The following is a 6,000-nucleotide window of genomic DNA, read 5'->3' on the forward strand; positions in this document are numbered from 1 at the left end:
CCATCTCTGCTAAAAATAGAAAAACTGAGGCAAGAGGATCTCTTGAGCCCGAGAATTGGAGGTTGCTGTGAGCTATGATGCTATGGCACTCTACCTAGGGCAACAGCTTGAGACTCTGTTTCCCAAAAAACCCCCACAAAGATCAGCTTAGACAACTGAAGCCCATGACCATCCACATGTTCTAAGGCCAACTAATAAGGCTGTGTACTTGTCTTCAGCAGCTCAGAGGCAGTCTCATAACAGGCAGAGGGCTAGTTTCGACTAGAATTGGGGTCTGGCCAGCGCCTGTGGCTCAGTGAGTAGGGCACCAGCCCCATATACCAAGGGTGGTGGATTCAAACCTGGCCCTGGCCAAACTGCAACAAAAAATAGCCAAGCATAGTGGTGGGCACCTATAGTCCTACCTACTCAGGAGGCTGAGGCAAGAGAATCATCTAAGCCCAAGAGCTGGAGGTTGCTGTAAGCTGTGATGCCACAGCACTCTACTGAGGGTGACAAAGTGAGATTCTGTCTCTAAAAAAAAAAAAAAAGAATAGAATTGGGGTCTGCCAAGAGGTGACCTAGTGAGAAAAGGGTGAGGGGCTCAAGACTCACCCTCCTTACAGGTACTTACAGACTACAGAATCTAAGCTAAGGAGCGGAGTGAGAGAACAAAGAGAGTGTTGAAAATAAAGAAATGGAGGTGTCAGTGGATTTAGGGGGCCAATGTGTGCCAACTCACTGACCATCAGCCTGGAGGCTGCAGAGCACTGGCGCCGCCTGCAGGAGCACAGCTCTCAATCGCTGTCCACAGCCTCAATCGCTGAGTCACTGTCTCCGGGGTTGGGGTTCAGCAGGCTGTTTTGAAAGCTCTTGGGTTGATCTTGATGCTTATGGGCTGAGAACCGCTCCTCCAGAGTGAGAGAGCCTGGAGGTGGGGGGTCACAGTGCGACCTTTCAAATGGCTGTATGGAGACGCTTGGCTGTCAGCCATGAGGAGGTCTGAAATAGCTAGGAAACTGCGACCAAGGAGAAGAAAAGATCAAGATACAACAGCCAGGAAGCAGGTGGCTAGGCTCTAGGCCACTAGACCCTCAGGAGGACCATCCACATGGACACTAAATTTGCAAAGTGATCAGAGAAAGAGAATGAGCCAGAAGCTGATGTTTCCAGTGACGGGCATGACTCAGAACAGCAGACTGCAACCAAGCGTGCCCTCACAGCTTAGTCTTCCGGAGAGCTGCTAGGGTTCAGAAAGGAAGGGAAAAAAAATAGTTTGGAACTAGCCAGAGAAGCCACCTCTGGCAATCTGGTTGTGGTGATTCTGACTGTGCCTCAGCTCCCACATGTGACTTCTCCAGCCTTGTGATTGACCCTAACTGGCTGTACACATTCTCTCCTTCCCCACTCATAGAACCACAGCATAGCAGCAATGTGCCTGTCTTTAAGAACTACATCTCAGGCTGAGTGCAGTGGCTCATGCCTGTAATCTCAATACTTTGGGAGGCTGAAGGGGGAGGATTGCTGGATGCCAGGAGTTCAAGACCAGGCTGGGCAATGTAGTAAGACCCCATCTCTATCACAAATTTAAAAATTAGCTGGCCGTGGTAGCACACACCTTGTGTAGTCTTAGGTACTCAAGAGACTAAGCCAGAACGATCACTTGAGTCTGGGATTTGGTGGTTGCAGTGAGCTATGATGATACCAATGCACTCCAGCCTGGGTAACAGAGCAAGAGTCTGTTACAAAAAATAAATCAGTATGGGTCGGTGCCCATAGCTCAGTGGTTAGGGTGCTGGCCACATACACTGGGGCTGGTTCAAACCCAGCCTGGGCCTGCTAAAAACAACGACAACTACAACAAAAAAATATGGGCGTTATGGCAGACACCTATATTCCCAGCTACTTGGGAGGCTGAGGCAAGGGAATCACTTAAGCCCAAGAGTATGAGAGTGCTGTGAGCTGTGACACCACAGCACTCTACCGAGGGTGACATTGTGAGAAGCTGTCTCAAAAAAATAAATAATAAAATAAATCAATCAATAAAAGAACTATATCTCTGGCTGAGCTTGGTGACTCACGCCTGCAATCCCAGCACTTTGGGAGGCTGAGGTGGGAGGATCCCTTGAGCTCGGGAGTTTGAGACCAGCCCGAGCAAGAGTAAGACCCCATCTCTACTAAAATAGAAAGACCAGCCAGGTGTTGTGGTGGGGGCCTGCAGTATACCAGCTACTCGGGAGGCTGAGGTAGGGGGAATTGCTCAGGCCTAGGAGCAATTTAAAGGTTGCTATGAGCTATGATGCCAGGGTACTCTACCCAGGGCAACAGAGTGTGACTCTGTCTCAAAAAAATAAAAAATAAACAAAAATTAAATTTAAAAAAAGAACTATAACTCCCATCCTCTTTGCACATAGTCCATGAATTGTATGTAGTGCTATCCAAGGAAACAAGCTGAATTATGGTCAGGGCTTCTGAAAATGCATCTTTTAAGAGGACACAGGCTATTTTGCCCTTTTGCCCTTCTTCTTGCCTGGAAGCCTGATGACACAGAGTCCCCACAATAACACTGGTCTCCCCATCTCCTGAATTCATCTATAGGAAGGGAAAACAAGTAGTTAACTTGTGTAAGCCACGGCGGTTCAGATTTCCTTGTCCTACAGCTGAGTGGGTCCCTAACACTTCAGGCTCTGAAATGAGATCCTTTGCTCCTGGTTCAACTCTTCGTCCTGAGAATGGGCCCACCTTCTCTGGGGATGCTCCCAGGGCTAATTAGAGGCAGAGACAGCCTCTACCATGCATTGCCTGTACCATTAACTTCCCAGCCTCGTACCTCATATTTGGCATTATCTGTCTTCCTGCCAGGACAAACCATATTTTATTCACCTCTGGTCTTGTACTTCACACAGGCAGCCAGCATAAGCTGTACAAACATTAGACGCTCAATTAATGTGTGCTACATCAAACAAGTAAAAATCTGAATTTCAATACACTGGGTTGAAAAAGCCCTGACCGAATTGCCTAATGACTCTTTTTGTCCTTGCCAAGAGTACAGTCCCCATTGTCTACAAATTCCACGTTTTCCATACTGGACCTTGTTTCTGCTAAAGGTCATAAAGTTCCCTAATTTTGTCCAACCCTCTACATTTTCCATAGTAAGCTGGACCAAAGGTGGAGAAAAGTACCAAAAGCAAAGTCTGCCAAACTCTGAAAAGTAGAAACAAAGTGACCCGGAGCATGGAGAGGCCAGAAGATGTCAGGCAGCTCCTGAGGCAGCTCAGCCAAGTGAGGTGTCCTCTGCGGGCCTCTTGCCTGGGCTCCCCAGCAGCTTTAGAAGCGTTTGCCATTAGGCCAGCACAGTGGCTCACACCTGTGATCCCAGCGCTCTGGGAGGCCGAGACAGGTGGATCGCCTGAGCTCACGAGTTCGAGAACAGCCTGACGTACAGCGAGACCCTCACCTCTAAAAATAGCCAGGCGTTGTGGTTGCCTGTAGACCCAGCTACTCGGGAGGCTGAGGCAAGAGAATCGCTTGAGCCCAGGAGTCTGAGGTTGCTGTGGGCTATGACGCCAGGGCACTCACTCTACCCGGGCAACAAAGTGTGACTCTGTCTCAAAAAAAAAAAGAAGAGTTTGCCACTGAGGATCGCAGGTGCCACACTCCACATGGAGCCCAGATCTGCAAACGCAAAGCTGAGGAGAGAAAGAGATGACGCTCTAAGCCTATCTCAGAAGCCCAGAGCCACAGTGGGGCCCAGGCCCAGGTGGGAGGAGAGTTCCTTTCCCTCTGCAGCCTTTCCAGATACACAAACCGGCCAAAAGTATGTCCATATTCAGGACTGGGGTGGGCAATGCAAGGCTGTTGTGGGCCTCAGGCAGCCTGAGGGTGCGCTGACTCTTCAATACGCAGGGAACACCTGCTGCCCCAAAAGTGCAGAGCATTTTTATTACCTTGAAAATGAGAAAGGGAAAATATGAGTAGGTCTAGTTTTCATGTATAACTAAACCTGAGGGTGGTACAGTAACTTACCTCAAGTCAGAAAACAGAGCAAAATGGGCGGCACCTGTGGCTCAGTGGGTAGAGCACTAGCCCCACATACCAAGGGTGGTGGGTTCGAACCCGGCCCTGGCCAAACTGCAACAAAAAAAAGGAAAACAGAGCAAGGACATAACTAAAAATAAACTTGGGTCTCTGGATTTCTAACCCAGGCTGCTGTATTGATAAGACATCATCAGCTGCCAAGTCAGAGAGTTAAATATGGAAAGGGGGTTTCCCAAGTGTCTCTTTGCCAAGTCACAGTGGGTGTGGACTTGGGAGCTGCTGGACTGGTCTGCAACATCAGTGCATCAGCAAAATAGGCAGGGAGGAAAGGACGGGCTTCCCGGAGAAAACAAAGGAAGAACAGTGGTCACCACGTGCAGCCATCCTGGGCTCTGTGGACCTGGGGAGGGGCAGGAGGGCACAGAAAATATCTGGGTGTGGTGGCGGGCACCTGTAGTCCCAGCTACTCGGGAGGCAGAGACAAGAGGATCACCTGAGCTCGAGAGTTTGACGTTGCTGTGAGCTCTGACTCCAGAGCACTCTACCCAGGGCAACAGAGCAAGACTCTGTCTCAGGAAAATTAAAAAATAAAGAAGGCACAGAATTTCCTCCTACAGAGTTTAAAAGATAAAGAGACCACAAGACATAAGCTCATAACCAGTTCTCAAGGTTTTAGATAGCAACCAGCTAATCTGGACTGTTTTCACCATGCACTTAACGCCTCTATTACATGCTGTGCTGCAAATACAGAGACAGATGAGCAGACGAAAGCCCTCTCTTCAGTGAAGTCCAGGGTTGCAGAGGGATACAGACAAGGCCATCACAGGGAGTACAGCTACAGGGGTGCGCAGCGTGGGTATTTAACCCAGAGCAGTGTGGGTATCTAACCCAGATTTGGAAATCAAGGCGGGCTCCTCAGAAGAAGTGACTTCCACAGATTTGCCAATGTCCCCCCTCCCTACTGCTTCTCAGCCTTGCCCAGCCGTCCCTCTCTCTTCCCTGAACTTTTCCTCACGACCTTCTCACTCTTCTCCTGGTCATCCCCCAGGCTGCCTCCCTCACAGGGGGTCTCTGGTCTTGTTTCTTCCCAACCCACTGCACTGGCATCCCCCCCACTTTGAGATAACATCTACGCCACTCTCACGCCCTTTAGAGCTACACCCTATTTTTTCCTTTTCTGCCAAGCTTGTAGAAGGAACCATCTCCACCTAATGCTTCCACTTCCTCCCCACCCACTCCCTCCTGTCTACAGTTTGGCTTCGGTTCCTGCCCTTCTGAAACCTCTTTCTTGCAGGTCACAGACGTGCGCCTGTGGCCTGCTCATTCCACTCCAACCTGCACCCTCTGCACTTCGTCCTCCTTTGGCTTCCCTACCAACATGCTACAGTTGTAAGACTTCACAACCGTGATAGAAACTAATTTTTCCCTGGAAAACTATTTTGGAAAAATGTATTTTATGCCATCTTCCAAAGTCACTTCGTTGGCTTAGAAAAATAGAAATGCATGATGTATAACTCATTTTTTTCAGTCTTCATGTTTATATTACATTTAAATTCAAATTTTCTAATTTGCTTTACTTTTAAATATTTAATGTTCATTATACATGAATCCACAAGATGCTGAGCAATAAGCAACCAGTGGGGATAAGCATACATGCTTAGCATTTCCAGCTTATGAGGCACTTTCATGTGACTTATTCCATTATTCCATCTGGTCTTTATAACCCTTGTAAAGTATGCATTCCTGTTGTCCTCTGTACAGAGGCAGGAGATAAAGATCAGAGAGGTTAAGTGACTTCCCCAAGATGCACAGCCAATTTAGAGTGAGGATTTGAACGCAAGGCTTCTAATTTCAAAACCTACATTCTTCCCATTATCTTTTGCAAACCACAATATACTTATCAGATTAAAGTAAAATGAAAACTATTTATAATTTTGGTATCTTCTATGGCAGGTTTCAGGAAACCACAGCCCTGGGCAAAAT

This window comes from Nycticebus coucang, chromosome 10 (genome assembly GCF_027406575.1).
Source record: "Nycticebus coucang isolate mNycCou1 chromosome 10, mNycCou1.pri, whole genome shotgun sequence".
NCBI lineage: Eukaryota > Metazoa > Chordata > Mammalia > Primates > Lorisidae > Nycticebus > Nycticebus coucang.